Here is an 18,289-nt window from a genome sequence, read left to right as displayed (position 1 = left end):
AAAAAATAACAAAAAAACTAGTTAGAGGAAAAGTTCAAACTGTAGGTTTTCACTAATACTAATGATTTAGGGAATTTTTGGAAGAAAGTGCAATCAGGGAAAGTCTGCATATAAAAGAGAAATGCGATGGGAAAACGTCCAGAACATTTTTATATATTCCGGTGTGGACGAGTTTCGTGTAACAATTTAAAGAGACAATTAACAATTGTTCAAGCTTAAGAAGTTTTCCTTGTGATTAGATAAGGTGCAAGAAAAAGAAAAGTGAGTTTGTGATGAGAAAAGTGTTTGATAATAGGACTGAATAACAAAAATATGTTAACGTTCTATTTAACAGGAAAATTTTTTGCACAGTGATAGCGAGTGATAACCATAAGCGAGCAGTTGGTGAAGATTGTCGTCATCAGCGTATTACCATTGACAGCTTTAAAGTGGTAAAAGTCGTAAAAGTTGTAAAAGTCGTAAACGATTTTCATATAAATTTTGTGTACGGGAACGCAAAATGTGTAAAAGTGGTAAAAATTGTAAAAACTTTTTAGTTCTGGAACAGAGCTATTATCTTTTGTTAATAATTAATTTTATATTATTTTGTATACTTTATTCAATTTTTTTCTGATTCTCATAAACGACTTTTTTTTTGAATCATTCGTTATAATAGATTTGTAAAGGACTTTACAACCGTAGTGATAGGGTAAGATTATAATAGCTTATGGGACTGAAGTGTCCTAGTCAACAGGTATAGACCTCTAACTGAGCTCAATTAGGGATTGAACTGTGACGTATAGTAATCGGGGTCGGAAATTTGGACCCATAACCCTATCTCGACAGAGTGTAGGTTCTATTCGTTGAGTTACAGAGTAACGTAAATTTACCTTTATATTGATCGAAATGACTAGCTAAATATATGTTTTTTTTGTGTGTTCACTTATATAATATTTATGTTTTTTTGTTATCAATAAAATTATGTTATAGGAAAACGTGAATTAAGATGAATATGGAGTAGTGTTATTAATTTGGGAGGGGAAAAGGTTGTAAGACGGAGGTAAGGGAAAAGGAGTTAGTGGGGTTCATGTAAATAGTAGAAATGGATTCGTGGACCAAGGATGGGAGGGCTGTGTGAGGGTCTGACCACCAAGGGCCCAAGTTCCACATAATGTTCTCCGTGTTGTATTTTGTGTAGTGTCTTTGTGTATCAAATAATAAAAGTTCTTGTTAGACCCAGAATTAGGTTGGCGGGTTGAGAACCTCCTGAGACCGATAGCTAGTCGGATGGCCGACTTAAACCTAGCGTGGTCATAACAGAAATGGCGCCCAACAATAAAAGAGTACTTCGAAGGTCATATAGAATATGATTTAGGAGTGAGTTCGAGTAAGTGCAGTATCAACTAGGCACTTGGAAATAGCCAGAAATTTAGATGTAATAGCCCAATGACAAATTTAGATCGAAGTTAAATACACCTAACTGATATTGCAGCCAGTTTCATTTCAATGAAGACTGCTAAATGTGCAATATTAGATATAGATGTTTTGACGTAAGACTAGATTTAGATAATAAAGGGTCAGTGCAATACCTAGTTCGCGTAGTGTAACTAAGTGTTTTTTGTAATCGACCTGTGACCTGTTTTCTTTTTGTAATGTTAGTGTCTGGGAATATCTATTAGTTAGAATTGGAGGTGAGCGGAAGTGATATCCATTGTGGTTAGAGAACCGCAATACTGAGTATCCCGCGCGAAATACCACGATAGCTTCGTTTGTAGGAAGATGCAAACAGTATGCCGTGGAATCCAAATAACATATTAGATGTTCCTTAAATGTGTTGTTGATGTGTCTATCTAGAACATTATGATGGAAAGGAACACCGTTAGTATAGGAAAAATTAGATGAGAATAATAGTGTTAATATGGAAAACTCTCACCGTTGTCCCGACCGATATGGATAGACAGCGATGTTGGTATGGTTTCGCAACAATGGGAGTTGGATATATTAAAAACATTACTCCTAAAATTTCCCTCTGAAAAGACAACCAAAATAACCTCCCATAAGATAGAAAGAATTTAAGTTGAAAAGAACGGAAAATCTTGCGAATTTTAATCAAAATAACTATATACTAAATACATTGACAGAATATAGCGTGAATTTATAGTAATACATAGCTTGCCCAGTAATACGCCTAAGAATAGTCCACATAAGAATAAACTTCGAAAACAAATCATAACGTTACATATTCCTTGACAGTGCATTTTCTTCCCAAAATCAGTTATTTTTCTGCGTAGCGTCAACGCATAAAACAAACCAAGGCTGGTAGTTCTTGTTACTGGTATGATCACTAGATCCAAGACAGCTACGAAAAGAATTTGGCCTCCAGCGTTTGATGAAAATCCAGGACATCATAGTACTGAAAATAAGAAGACAAAGATGTCCACATCCGGATCTAATGCAAATGACAAAAATCCACAAATTAGGGACCTGTCAGGCACCATCATGAACCGCCCAATACAGGAAATCGGTCAGCACAAGTAGGCAATGAAGCGGGGACTGAACGCTTTTCGACCCCGTCGAGTAGAAGTTTACCCAGTGAAAAGAACCTTGAGGAGAAAGTGAAGAATATGATTAGTAGTGAGGTCGAAGATATAAGAAAAACTTTAAATACCTTAGTCCAATCTATTCAAACGTTGACCATGAACGTTCCAAACGTAAATACCCATAGAGGCTCAGAAGAACAACCGGCAGCGTTAGTTGAAGCATCGGGAGGGAATCCCCAGTCGACAGAAACGATGTCCAACAGTAGCCATTACACTCGATCGGCTATAAACGAGCCAATCCGAATCAGAGTGGATAAATTTGGTATTAATTATGACTCGAATCCCCTGAAGCTCACAGTCGAGGAGTTCATCTTTCGTCTGGAAAGTTTGCAGGCACAATACGAGATACCATGGGAAGAGATAGTTAGAGATTTTAGGGTATTGATATCGGGCCCAGTTTTGGAGTGGTTTTGGCAGTGCCAGAAGATTCGATCCTTCTCGAGCTGGATACAATTAAAGGATGCCCTCCTATGCCGATATCAGTCAACAAAAAATCCGTTCGAGGCCATGCGAGATTTAGTGGAGCGCAAACAGATGGCTAATGAACCCGTAGATGCGTATTTCCATGTCATGGGTCAACTTCGATCTCGTCTATTACATCCTGTAACGGATCAAGACATGATTAGCATAATCAAAGTAAATGTTAAAGATAATATTAAAACGGTTGTTTACCCAATGACGATCGCGACCGTGGAAAAGCTGAGGATAGAATGCAAGGAAGCAGAAAAGAATTTTCCGAGACGCGATCCAAGGCCTGCATTATCTCATCCGCGACCAGGTAGACAGGTGAACGAACTAGATTTTGATAGCTATGATTATGATAAACCAAATCCACAACTAGAGCCCTCTGAGAGTGTGTCGGCGGTGCGATTGAACACTCAATGTAAAATAGTAGTTTGTTGGAACTGCCGTACTGCTGGTCATGTTTTTATGGATTGCCCATCGACCGAAAGAAAGGTCTTTTGTTACAGATGCGGCAAGCCGAACACTACTTGTCCCAAGTGCCCCAACTGCAAATCGGGAAACCCGAAGAGGGGCGTGGGCGACAACCCCGAGATATAGGGCAAATTCAAATCATTCCGAGGCTTGGTTCTGAAAAGAAAGACCAAATTAAAATGGATACTGATCTCCATATTAATAACCCTTATGCTAGGTTGAGGCATCATATTCCATTGGAGGAAAGAGAGAAGAATTATAATCAAGTAAGAGAGAGGATATTTGGCACAGGTGAGCAGGAGAGTCGAAAAACAAAACGCATTCTAAAAATACGGCAAAAAACGGCCGAACAAAGAAAGATAAAACGATTTTTGGTGGATGCAATTGTTAGAGCGGATATGAACAATCCGGACCCCCGTCTATATGCCCAAATTCTGCTGAAAGGAAAGAGTCTAAAGGGGTTGCTAGACAGTGGAGCTTCCGTGAGTCTTCTAGGTAAAGGATGTAGGGAGTTAGTGGAAGATCTAGAAATTGTTGTGAAGCCCGTATGCCATAATATATCGACTGCTAGTGGCCAAAGGTTCAGAATTGTGGGGAGGGTAGAGGTCATAATCGAATATGAATCCAACCAAGAGGAAATGACTCTGTAATTATGCCCCGATTTGGAGCAAACCCTTTATTTGGGCATTGACTTCTGGAGGAAGTTCAATATTGCTCCCGAATTGTTAGGCGTCAATGAAATCAATGTTGAGAGAATAGTCGAGGAATATAAGAACGATGCCGAAAATCACAGACTAAAGCCGCATATATTGAATGAAGAGCAACAGCGTAGATTGGATGAAGTGATAGATGAATTTGATACCTTTGAGAAAAAGGGGTTGGGGCGGACACAGCTCGAAAAGCATACTATAAAATTATTGGAGGGCGCTGAGCCAGTGAAGGATAGGCACTATCCTATGTCCCCCGCGGTACAGCAGATTACGTATGACGAGATAGACAAAATGCTAAAATTGAAGGTGATAGAAGAAAGCGAAAGCCCGTGGAGCAATCGCACCACGGTAGTCAGGAAACCGGGTAAAAACCGCTTCTGCCTGGACGCGAGGAAGCTGAATAAGCTTACGGAGAAGGATGCATATCCTCTCCAAAATATCGACGGCATACTTAGTCGAATCGACGAAACTTTTTATATAAGTAGCGTCGATTTGAAATTCGCGTTCTGGCAGATAGAACTTGAAGAGGAAAGCAAAAAATATACGGCTTTCACGGTACCGGGACGACCCTTGTACCAATTTCGCGTCATGCCCTTCGGGCTATGTAATGCGGCTCAGCGGTTGTGCCGCTTAATGGACAAGGTCGTCCCCGCCAGACTGAAAGAAAACGTATTCGTCTATTTGGACGACTTATTAGTCATATCAAGCGATTTCGATCAACACCTCAGTTTGCTAAAGGAAGTTGCCCAATGTTTGAGAAACGCGAAAATCGCAGTTTTGCTTTAGGGAATTAAAGTACCTAGGTTTCATTATTGGGGATGGGATGCTTAAAACAGACCCCGAAAAAGTAGAGGCGATTAGAAAAATAGCTGTACCAAGAAATCCAAGGGAAGTGCGGAGCTTTTTGGGTACCGAAGGATGGTATCGGCGCTTCATAAGGGATTTCGCCACCATCTCTGCACCCTTAACGGATACCCTGAAGAAATCCAAAAAGTTTAAGATGACTGAAGATGCTATCAATGCCTTTGATAGACTGAAGAAAGCTTTGACCACGGCACCGGTATTGCGCCATGCCGACTTTGGTAAGAGATTTTATATCCAATGCGATGCTTCCGATTATGGAATCGGAGCAGTACTATTTCAGCTCAATGACCAGGGGGACGAGCACCCCATAGCCTTTTATTCTCAAAAACTCAACTCAAGCCAGAGAAACTACAGTGTCACTGAGAAAGAGTGCCTTGCGGCTGTTATGGCAGTGAAAAAATTCCGTCCATATGTAGAACTAATGGATTTCACTGTCATAACAGACCAAAACTTTTTAGTTCTGGAACAGAGCTATTATCTTTTGTTAATAATTAATTTTATATTATTTTGTATACTTTATTCAATTTTTTTCTGATTCTCATAAACGACTTTTTTTTTGAATCATTCGTTATAATAGATTTGTAAAGGACTTTACAACCGTAGTGATAGGGTAAGATTATAATAGCTTATGGGACTGAAGTGTCCTAGTCAACAGGTATAGACCTCTAACTGAGCTCAATTAGGGATTGAACTGTGACGTATAGTAATCGGGGTCGGAAATTTGGACCCATAACCCTATCTCGACAGAGTGTAGGTTCTATTCGTTGAGTTACAGAGTAACGTAAATTTACCTTTATATTGATCGAAATGACTAGCTAAATATATGTTTTTTTGTGTGTTCACTTATATAATATTTATGTTTTTTTGTTATCAATAAAATTATGTTATAGGAAAACGTGAATTAAGATGAATATGGAGTAGTGTTATTAATTTGGGAGGGGAAAAGGTTGTAAGAGGGAGGTAAGGGAAAAGGAGTTAGTGGGGTTCATGTAAATAGTAGAAATGGATTCGTGGACCAAGGATGGGAGGGCTGTGTGAGGGTCTGACCACCAAGGGCCCAAGTTCCACATAATGTTCTCCGTGTTGTATTTTGTGTAGTGTCTTTGTGTATCAAATAATAAAAGTTCTTGTTAGACCCAGAATTAGGTTGGCGGGTTGAGAACCTCCTGAGACCGATAGCTAGTCGGATGGCCGACTTAAACCTAGCGTGGTCATAACAGAAATGGCGCCCAACAATAAAAGAGTACTTCGAAGGTCATATAGAATATGATTTAGGAGTGAGTTCGAGTAAGTGCAGTATCAACTAGGCACTTGGAAATAGCCAGAAATTTAGATGTAATAGCCCAATGACAAATTTAGATCGAAGTTAAATACACCTAACTGATATTGCAGCCAGTTTCATTTCAATGAAGACTGCTAAATGTGCAATATTAGATATAGATGTTTTGACGTAAGACTAGATTTAGATAATAAAGGGTCAGTGCAATACCTAGTTCGCGTAGTGTAACTAAGTGTTTTTTGTAATCGACCTGTGACCTGTTTTCTTTTTGTAATGTTAGTGTCTGGGAATATCTATTAGTTAGAATTGGAGGTGAGCGGAAGTGATATCCATTGTGGTTAGAGAACCGCAAGACTGAGTATCCCGCGCGAAATACCACGATAGCTTCGTTTGTAGGAAGATGCAAACAGTATGCCGTGGAATCCAAATAACATATTAGATGTTCCTTAAATGTGTTGTTGATGTGTCTATCTAGAACATTATGATGGAAAGGAACACCGTTAGTATAGGAAAAATTAGATGAGAATAATAGTGTTAATATGGAAAACTCTCACCGTTGTCCCGACCGATATGGATAGACAGCGATGTTGGTATGGTTTCGCAACAATGGGAGTTGGATATATTAAAAACATTACTCCTAAAATTTCCCTCTGAAAAGACAACCAAAATAACCTCCCATAAGATAGAAAGAATTTAAGTTGAAAAGAAAGGAAAATCTTGCGAATTTTAATCAAAATAACTATATACTAAATACATTGACAGAATATAGCGTGAATTTATAGTAATACATAGCTTGCCCAGTAATACGCCTAAGAATAGTCCACATAAGAATAAACTTCGAAAACAAATCATAACGTTACATATTCCTTGACAGTGCATTTTCTTCCCAAAATCAGTTATTTTTCTGCGTAGCGTCAACGCATAAAACAAACCAAGGCTGGTAGTTCTTGTTACTGGTATGATCACTAGATCCAAGACAGCTACGAAAAGAATTTGGCCTCCAGCGTTTGATGAAAATCCAGGACATCATAGTACTGAAAATAAGAAGACAAAGATGTCCACATCCGGATCTAATGCAAATGACAAAAATCCACAAATTAGGGACCTGTCAGGCACCATCATGAACCGCCCAATACAGGAAATCGGTCAGCACAAGTAGGCAATGAAGCGGGGACTGAACGCTTTTCGACCCCGTCGAGTAGAAGTTTACCCAGTGAAAAGAACCTTGAGGAGAAAGTGAAGAATATGATTAGTAGTGAGGTCGAAGATATAAGAAAAACTTTAAATACCTTAGTCCAATCTATTCAAACGTTGACCATGAACGTTCCAAACGTAAATACCCATAGAGGCTCAGAAGAACAACCGGCAGCGTTAGTTGAAGCATCGGGAGGGAATCCCCAGTCGACAGAAACGATGTCCAACAGTAGCCATTACACTCGATCGGCTATAAACGAGCCAATCCGAATCAGAGTGGATAAATTTGGTATTAATTATGACTCGAATCCCCTGAAGCTCACAGTCGAGGAGTTCATCTTTCGTCTGGAAAGTTTGCAGGCACAATACGAGATACCATGGGAAGAGATAGTTAGAGATTTTAGGGTATTGATATCGGGCCCAGTTTTGGAGTGGTTTTGGCAGTGCCAGAAGATTCGATCCTTCTCGAGCTGGATACAATTAAAGGATGCCCTCCTATGCCGATATCAGTCAACAAAAAATCCGTTCGAGGCCATGCGAGATTTAGTGGAGCGCAAACAGATGGCTAATGAACCCGTAGATGCGTATTTCCATGTCATGGGTCAACTTCGATCTCGTCTATTACATCCTGTAACGGATCAAGACATGATTAGCATAATCAAAGTAAATGTTAAAGATAATATTAAAACGGTTGTTTACCCAATGACGATCGCGACCGTGGAAAAGCTGAGGATAGAATGCAAGGAAGCAGAAAAGAATTTTCCGAGACGCGATCCAAGGCCTGCATTATCTCATCCGCGACCAGGTAGACAGGTGAACGAACTAGATTTTGATAGCTATGATTATGATAAACCAAATCCACAACTAGAGCCCTCTGAGAGTGTGTCGGCGGTGCGATTGAACACTCAATGTAAAATAGTAGTTTGTTGGAACTGCCGTACTGCTGGTCATGTTTTTATGGATTGCCCATCGACCGAAAGAAAGGTCTTTTGTTACAGATGCGGCAAGCCGAACACTACTTGTCCCAAGTGCCCCAACTGCAAATCGGGAAACCCGAAGAGGGGCGTGGGCGACAACCCCGAGATATAGGGCAAATTCAAATCATTCCGAGGCTTGGTTCTGAAAAGAAAGACCAAATTAAAATGGATACTGATCTCCATATTAATAACCCTTATGCTAGGTTGAGGCATCATATTCCATTGGAGGAAAGAGAGAAGAATTATAATCAAGTAAGAGAGAGGATATTTGGCACAGGTGAGCAGGAGAGTCGAAAAACAAAACGCATTCTAAAAATACGGCAAAAAACGGCCGAACAAAGAAAGATAAAACGATTTTTGGTGGATGCAATTGTTAGAGCGGATATGAACAATCCGGACCCCCGTCTATATGCCCAAATTCTGCTGAAAGGAAAGAGTCTAAAGGGGTTGCTAGACAGTGGAGCTTCCGTGAGTCTTCTAGGTAAAGGATGTAGGGAGTTAGTGGAAGATCTAGAAATTGTTGTGAAGCCCGTATGCCATAATATATCGACTGCTAGTGGCCAAAGGTTCAGAATTGTGGGGAGGGTAGAGGTCATAATCGAATATGAATCCAACCAAGAGGAAATGACTCTGTAATTATGCCCCGATTTGGAGCAAACCCTTTATTTGGGCATTGACTTCTGGAGGAAGTTCAATATTGCTCCCGAATTGTTAGGCGTCAATGAAATCAATGTTGAGAGAATAGTCGAGGAATATAAGAACGATGCCGAAAATCACAGACTAAAGCCGCATATATTGAATGAAGAGCAACAGCGTAGATTGGATGAAGTGATAGATGAATTTGATACCTTTGAGAAAAAGGGGTTGGGGCGGACACAGCTCGAAAAGCATACTATAAAATTATTGGAGGGCGCTGAGCCAGTGAAGGATAGGCACTATCCTATGTCCCCCGCGGTACAGCAGATTACGTATGACGAGATAGACAAAATGCTAAAATTGAAGGTGATAGAAGAAAGCGAAAGCCCGTGGAGCAATCGCACCACGGTAGTCAGGAAACCGGGTAAAAACCGCTTCTGCCTGGACGCGAGGAAGCTGAATAAGCTTACGGAGAAGGATGCATATCCTCTCCAAAATATCGACGGCATACTTAGTCGAATCGACGAAACTTTTTATATAAGTAGCGTCGATTTGAAATTCGCGTTCTGGCAGATAGAACTTGAAGAGGAAAGCAAAAAATATACGGCTTTCACGGTACCGGGACGACCCTTGTACCAATTTCGCGTCATGCCCTTCGGGCTATGTAATGCGGCTCAGCGGTTGTGCCGCTTAATGGACAAGGTCGTCCCCGCCAGACTGAAAGAAAACGTATTCGTCTATTTGGACGACTTATTAGTCATATCAAGCGATTTCGATCAACACCTCAGTTTGCTAAAGGAAGTTGCCCAATGTTTGAGAAACGCGAATTTGACAATAGGTTTAAAAAAATCGCAGTTTTGCTTTAGGGAATTAAAGTACCTAGGTTTCATTATTGGGGATGGGATGCTTAAAACAGACCCCGAAAAAGTAGAGGCGATTAGAAAAATAGCTGTACCAAGAAATCCAAGGGAAGTGCGGAGCTTTTTGGGTACCGAAGGATGGTATCGGCGCTTCATAAGGGATTTCGCCACCATCTCTGCACCCTTAACGGATACCCTGAAGAAATCCAAAAAGTTTAAGATGACTGAAGATGCTATCAATGCCTTTGATAGACTGAAGAAAGCTTTGACCACGGCACCGGTATTGCGCCATGCCGACTTTGGTAAGAGATTTTATATCCAATGCGATGCTTCCGATTATGGAATCGGAGCAGTACTATTTCAGCTCAATGACCAGGGGGACGAGCACCCCATAGCCTTTTATTCTCAAAAACTCAACTCAAGCCAGAGAAACTACAGTGTCACTGAGAAAGAGTGCCTTGCGGCTGTTATGGCAGTGAAAAAATTCCGTCCATATGTAGAACTAATGGATTTCACTGTCATAACAGACCATGCAAGTTTACAGTGGCTGATGAGTTTAAAGGATCTGAGTGGGCGTCTCGCCCGCTGGTCATTGCAGCTCCAATCGTACAGTTTCCAAATCGAGCATCGCAAGGGCAAAGAAAATGTGGTGGCGGATACATTATCCAGGTTACCAACGGTCGAGGAAATGGATCTAAATCAAGTATTCGACTTCGAAACCAATGAATTCGAAAGCCCTGAATACGAAGCTCTCAAGAAGAATATAGAATCCAATCAAGATCGGCTTCCAGATATAAAAATTAAAGATGGCATGATATTTAAACGCATGAGGTCTGATGAAAACGAAATGTTAGGCGAATATGAATGGAGACTGTGGGTACCAGATTCACTGACCCATATTCTTATTGAAAAGGCCCATGATGCCCCCACAGCAGCTCATGGTGGAATGTCTAAAACCTTGAGCCGCCTAAGGCAACAATTCTATTGGCCAAACATGATGTCACAGGTCAGACAATACGTCGGCAAGTGTACAACGTGTAAAGAAACAAAGAGTGTGAATTATAAAACACAACCAACGATAGGCAATGAAGTGAAGACAGAGCGGCCCTTTCAAAAACTCTACGTTGATTTTTTGGGGAAATACCCCCGCTCAAAGAGTGGCAACGCGTACATATTCATCGTAGTAGATCATTTTTCCAAATTTGTTTTTTTAAAATGCATGAAAGAAGCCACGGCCTGTAATGTCGTGAAATTTCTTGTGGAGGAGATATTTCGAAAGTTTGGAGTCCCTGAAACTGTGCACAGCGACAATGGTGCACAGTTCAACTCCAAACAGTTTAAGGACATGATAGAGGCATATAATATAAAACATATGCAAACAGCACCATATTCACCACAAGCTAACGCGTCAGAACGGGTTAACCAATCCGTTCTGGCTGCAATCAGAGCCTACATGCAGAATGATCACAGGGACTGGGATCTATACATGTCGGAAATAGAGTGTGCGCTTCGGACCTCGGTACATGTGGCTACAGGCGTGACACCCTTCTTTGCCTTATTTGGCTACCACATGTACTCGAGCGGGTCCGATTACAACTTGGCAAGGAAGCTACAATCTCTAACAGAACACGAAATACTTAATCTTGATAGAAATGATCGTATGTTACTCATACGAGAAAAGATAAAAGAGAACATGCATAAAGCCTACGAGGTCAGTGCCAGGCGCTATAATGCAAGAGCCCGAGTGACCAAATTTGTCCCCGGCCAAGAAGTATTCCGTAGGAACTATATGCTTAGTGATTTTCAAAAGAACTTCAATGCCAAGTTCGCAAGAAAGTTCACAAAAGTTCGAATAAGCAAGCCCGTCGGAAATAATATGTATGAGGTCGAGGACCTCCAAGGCCGACCCTTAGGTGTAGCGCACTCAAAGGATCTCAAAATGTGATTAATTCTGTGATAAGCCTTTTGGCAGTAACCCGACTGTGATACCAAAGTAACTACGTGCAATATAGGATAAGTGCTTTTTGTGAATGTCCTATGTGTGTAGTTATAAGTTTTCATTGATAAACTTACCATCATATCAACTTACCATCACAGTCACTGCCATATAATTAAATTACACATGCCACCTCGTGGATACATAGTGATGAGTAATCCCAAAACAACACTAAAAGAAGAACCAAAGTAAATGATCTAATATATATACATAGCACGAATATACTTCCCTAAAACTTAGTTAACATAGGCCCGGCTAATGAGACGTCAGGGTGTGGGAGTTCCCCACGTTGGGTCTCACGAATCTAGCGGCATCAGTGCCTAACCCTCCGCACACCGTCTATTCCATCACCGGTTTGAAATAGCCGGAGTTTTGTTGCAGGAGGGGCAGCAAAGACGTATAAATGTACGCGACCGTATGTGGGTGGGAGACCAGGCGTCTGGAAAAGGAGATATGGGACCTCGGTTTCCATGATAGTGTCGTACGACGAGTTCTAACTTCCATTAACAAACATCTATCATTCCACAGGAGCAACCCCTTTATGCCAAATTCCAAGAATTCTTGGGGAGTTGGCTGGCCAATAGTTTGAAGGCAGACCCAATGCAGATGGAGGGCCCATCAGTAGAATTTCCACCGAAATTAATCATTTATTCTAAAATAAACGATATTAATACCGCATAAACGTAATGAAATAATATTTACAAACCCTGACCATGTAGTGTGATCTATTGTGAATGACCAGCCGGCTAATGCAAAAACAATAGAACACACAGACGGACAAACTCCATACCAAAACCAAATTTGCTTTCCAACTTATAATAGTGTTGATACTTCTGAACCAATTCTTTCTCTTGATGCTTGCTGTTTCTTGGGGTATCGTGGTTCACAAGCTTTTTGTAGTAATTCTTCTTATTCCCCGTCAAAATTATTGTTTTCCTCGGCAAAGGGCTAAATGAATGTTGATGTTGATTTTATTTATCGTTGATAGGGATCTATTGTCTGTAATATACCAACAGCTGTCAAAATGTAGCTGTCACCTGTTCGGTACTAAAAAGTACAGGGTAGTCATGTTCCATCCCTGAATGATAGCGTATGGCCGACTGGCAGAAAAAAATAACAATTTAAATGTATGAAAAAAATAACAAAAAAACTAGTTAGAGGAAAAGGGCAAACTGTAGGTTTTCACTAATACTAATGATTTAGGGAATTTTTGGAAGAAAGTGCAATCAGGGAAAGTCTGCATATAAAAGAGAAATGCGATGGGAAAACGTCCAGAACATTTTTATATATTCCGGTGTGGACGAGTTTCGTGTAACAATTTAAAGAGACAATTAACAATTGTTCAAGCTTAAGAAGTTTTCCTTGTGATTAGATAAGGTGCAAGAAAAAGAAAAGTGAGTTTGTGATGAGAAAAGTGTTTGATAATAGGACTGAATAACAAAAATATGTTAACGTTCTATTTAACAGGAAAATTTTCTGCACAGTGATAGCGAGTGATAACCATAAGCGAGCAGTTGGTGAAGATTGTCGTCATCAGCGTATTACCATTGACAGCTTTAAAGTGGTAAAAGTCGTAAAAGTTGTAAAAGTCGTAAACGATTTTCATATAAATTTTGTGTACGGGAACGCAAAATGTGTAAAAGTGGTAAAAATTGTAAAAACTTTTTAGTTCTGAAACAGAGCTATTATCTTTTGTTAATAATTAATTTTATATTATTTTGTATACTTTATTCAATTTTTTTCTGATTCTCATAAACGACTTTTTTTTTTTTTGAATCATTCGTTATAATAGATTTGTAAAGGACTTTACAACCGTAGTGATAGGGTAGGATTATAATAGCTTATGGGACTGAAGTGTCCTAGTCAACAGGTATAGACCTCTAACTGAGCTCAATTAGGGATTGAACTGTGACGTATAGTAATCGGGGTCGGAAATTTGGACCCATAACCCTATCTCGACAGAGTGTAGGTTCTATTCGTTGAGTTACAGAGTAACGTAAATTTACCTTTATATTGATCGAAATGACTAGCTAAATATATGTTTTTTTGTGTGTTCACTTATATAATATTTGTTTTTTTTTTTTATCAATAAAATTATGTTATAGGAAAACGTGAATTAAGATGAATATGGAGTAGTGTTATTAATTTGGGAGGGGAAAAGGTTGTAAGAGGGAGGTAAGGGAAAAGGAGTTAGTGGGGTTCATGTAAATAGTAGAAATGGATTCGTGGACCAAGGATGGGAGGGCTGTGTGAGGGTCTGACCACCAAGGGCCCAAGTTTCACATAATGTTCTCCGTGTTGTATTTTGTGTAGTGTCTTTGTGTATCAAATAATGAAAGTTCTTGTTAGACCCAGAATTAGGTTGGCGGGTTGAGAACCTCCTGAGACCGATAGCTAGTCGGATGGCCGACTTAAACCTAGCGTGGTCATAACAGTATTTGTTGTAGTATTAACTTTACCTTGTATTTGTTCTACCATGAGCTAGAACACTCCTTGGCCCACTTTTCATAGGTGTTAACGAAGGTTGTAAGCCATAGCGAATATATTGTCATTTGTAAAATTTTTGCACACCATGCAAAAAATAAAGTGTGGCTAATGCATACATATATGCATTTACCCATTTTTCTGACTTTAAATTACTAGTAGGCTATAATTTCTGACTACCGAATTGACTGGTTACTGGTAATGCAATGAAGGAACAAGTGCCTTTCCGAAGACAATCGAATTGACTAGTTAAGGCCTACGTACATAAGCTGCCTTGCCTGGTTGCCTTGCTTGCTTCTGATAAAAGAATAAAAAAGAAAAGGGCAACCCAGTTTGAAATTTGCTCGGCCTTCTTTATTCTTTTATTTTTATTATGTCAAAAATGAAGCAGGAAAGCAAGGCAACCAGGCAAAGCAGCTTATGTACCCAGGCCTTTACTTGTAATGCAATGAAGAGACAATTGCCTCCACACGACTATCGAATTGGGTGGTTACTGGTAATGCAGTGAGGAGACAATGGACCCTTCCTATGACATCCCCATGTTAAAACCAGTAGCCAGCAAAATTGCTAGTTATTCCCTAGTTACCCGAACAACTAGGTTTTGATTTTCATCAGTCTTGGAAAACTCACACATATATTCTAAAGGCCTGCGTACATAAGCTGCTCTGCCTGATTGCCTTGCTTTCCTGCTTCATTTTTGACATAATAAAATAAAAGAATAAAGAAGGCCGAGGAAATTTCGAACTGGGTTGCCCTTTTCTTTTTTATTCTTTTATCAGAAGTAAGCAAGGTAAGCAGGCAAGGCAGCCTATTAAAGGATTTTTAAAGTGTTCCTTGCAGAACTTTATATTTGCAGCTACGAAAAACATAAATTTCTACAGGGAAATTATTCGAATGTGATGTGAAAGACTATAAAGCTGAAAACACATCCAACGTTTGAGTAAAGTTTTGTGTCATTTCTAGTATATGAATAAAGACAAAGTGCTGCCAAGTTTCAATTTTTTCTTTATTCTTCTACCAGAAATAATACAAAACTTTAAAGGCCTGCGTACATAAGCCGCTCGGCTTTCTTATTTAATTCATTTCTGGTAAAGCAATAAAGAAATGTCAGAACCAAATTACAATTAGGTCGAACTTGGTCTTTGGTCTTTTACCAGAAATGAATTAACTAGGCGTTTACACCAGACAGTTTGTCTTCAAATACAACTCTGATTTACTAACACATGCATACATTTGTCGTTTGTCTCTCAGCTGTCCATCAGTTTTTCACAGACAGCCGGGTTGACAAATTTTTGACATTTTTGTGAAAAAGAAGTGAGATGATAATTCAAATGTGCTGAAAACAAAAGAATATGTACAAAACAAAATATGTGAACGGAAAACAAAAAGAAATCGGTGATTTTCATTCATAATTTTACAACTGTTTTCGCAGTTGTCTGGACGCCTACGTCACACAGGCAAGTTGTGGGATTTTGACAATCAATACATGAAGTCAACTGTCCTGTCATTTGTAAACACAGGGTAAGCAAGAAAGCCGCTCTATGGTATAAGTAAAGAGGTAGATTTAAATGAAAAAAAAAACTATAGAACCCTTGTTTTTCCTGAATTCCTAAAACTTCAAAATAAAAACAACAAGTGGGTTTGTTTACAATACTTTTTTGAGCATTTTATAAAAAACGATAAAAATGAATGAAGTGTTAAGTTTTCTCCACATAATGGAGTTGTAAATATCATAAAATGATTGTTTCAATGCAAAGCTGACGAAATTTTTCCATACAAATGGCCTAAAAACAATTTTAAAAATCATTGAATTCGATTGTTTTTAAAATTGTTTGGCATATTATTCAAACACCACACACACACATACACATTTTGTGTATTTTGTTTGGAAGTTTTATAGCCCGTTTAGACTAGTCATTTTAAATCGACTCGATTTCTAAATCCAACTTTTAAATCCTAGTTGTTTAGACTAGTCTAAAATGATATAAGATGCCAGTCAGCTGATCTTTGTTTACGTATACATACGCGAATTTGCAAAAAGAATTGCTTGAATTTAATGGAATACAGCAAAAAATAATCTGACAAACTGCTATTAAATATGTTGTTTACAATTGATATTAAATGAAAGCTACATCCATTTTATTTTTAATTAATATTTCTTTCTATTTTTCCGCTTCTGTTTGTTTTTGTGTGTTTGTGTTTACAGTTATTTGAAAAATGTAAATAATAGGGTTATGACTTTTTTACAACCTCACATCCCAGTGTCATATTTTGATGAGCTTTTGCATAAGATTAGATAAAATCTTAATTACAAGGTGATTCGATAGAAAAAAGCTCATGCACGAAAAGCTTTTAAAGTTTTTATAGATGAGCTTTTTGGAAAAAAAATTGAAGTCACTTTAAGCACATAAATAACTCAAAACAATCGTTAAAGCCACACGACATATCCAGAATGACATAAGCTTTTGTTTCTCACCAACTTTATCGTCATATTATTACATATATATATAATTTTATATCATATATAGCTTTATTCCTTGTATCACATGAATTGAAAGTGCTTTGTGCGGGACCTTTTTCAATATTTAAATAGAATAAAAATTATTTTAGTCATTAATAGGCAAAATGACACTTATTCGTGCAACAGGAAAAAAATTTTGGAGCAAATTTTTAATAGGCAAAAGTTCATTCACTCTCGCTACAGGAAATCATTTTTGGGAAAAAAGGTCAAAAAGTCATAACCCTAATAAATATACGACACATGAACATAGTTGCCAATATTGGTACAGACTGCAATAGTTGCATTTTTAGGAGCAAAAAGCAGTGTTGTATATCAAAATATTTCGATTTAACATTTGATTTAAAACAAATCCAAGTTTTGAGTTGATTTAATTTTGTATGGTAAATCAAGGTGGATTTGGGTGGATTAAGCACTTAAATCGAGATAATGCCCTTAATCATCGTATAAGGGTATAGTCTAAACGGGCTATTAGGAATACTGGAATGAAAAAATTTAAATTGACATAAAGCTTTGGCTAACCTTTCTTAATAAAATAATAAACCATGAGCCGCTCGGCTTTCTTACTTAATTCATTTCTGGTAAAGCAATAAAGAAATGTCAGAACCACATTTCAATTAGGTCGAACTTGTTCTTTGGTATTTTACCAGAAATGAATTAAACAAGAAAGCCGAGCGGCCTTAAGGCCTGCGTACATAAGCTGCTCTGCCTGATTGCCTTGCTTTCCTGCTTCATTTTTGACATAATAAAAATAAAAGAATAAAGAAGGCCGAGCAAATTTCGAACTGGGTTGCCCTTTTCTTTTTTATTCTTTTATCAGAAGTAAGCAAGGTAAACAGGCAAGGCAGCTTATGTACGCAGGCCTTTAAGGCTTCTGATAAAAGAATAAAAAAGAATAGGGCAACCCAGTTTGAAATTTTCTCGGCCTTCTTTATTCTTTTCTTTTTATTATGTCAGAAATGAAGCAGGAGAGCAAGGCAACCAGGCGAAGCAGCTTTGATTGAACTGGATAGTGGACTATAAACTAGATTACTGAACTAGTTCACTTTAAAGAGCTGAAATGTTGAACTAGATATTTAAAATGGACTAGATTGTACAACTCTACTTCAGATCCACCTGGCCCATGGCACAATTACCCAGGTAGTGGCATCGTAAAATTTTGAATATGTTATGTCAAAACTTTCTTTATGTTGTTGGAGAAATTACAACAAAAATAATTTTTTTATAAAGGGATTTGACTTTTCATATTCGATCAG

General features: G+C 38.6%; 1 long non-coding RNA gene across 1 annotated transcript; it reads right to left on the bottom strand.

Moving 5' to 3' along the window:
* Positions 1-2,134: 2,134 nt before the first annotated feature.
* Positions 2,135-13,025, bottom strand: LOC141390963 (uncharacterized). Its single transcript, XR_012409531.1, has 7 exons — positions 12,738-13,025; positions 12,125-12,683; positions 8,262-8,681; positions 7,658-8,190; positions 3,252-7,592; positions 2,648-3,180; positions 2,135-2,582 (listed from the first exon to the last, which is right to left on the bottom strand). It is a non-coding gene; the product is annotated as an uncharacterized lncRNA (long non-coding RNA).
* Between the last annotated feature and the right edge of the window lie 5,264 nt (positions 13,026-18,289).

Source organism: Musca autumnalis, unplaced genomic scaffold (genome assembly GCF_047663935.1).
Source record: "Musca autumnalis isolate F117 unplaced genomic scaffold, ASM4766393v1 scaffold_1, whole genome shotgun sequence".
Taxonomy (NCBI): domain Eukaryota; kingdom Metazoa; phylum Arthropoda; class Insecta; order Diptera; family Muscidae; genus Musca; species Musca autumnalis.
Note: the sequence above shows the minus strand (reverse complement) of the source record. Positions and strands in the feature narration are given on the sequence as shown.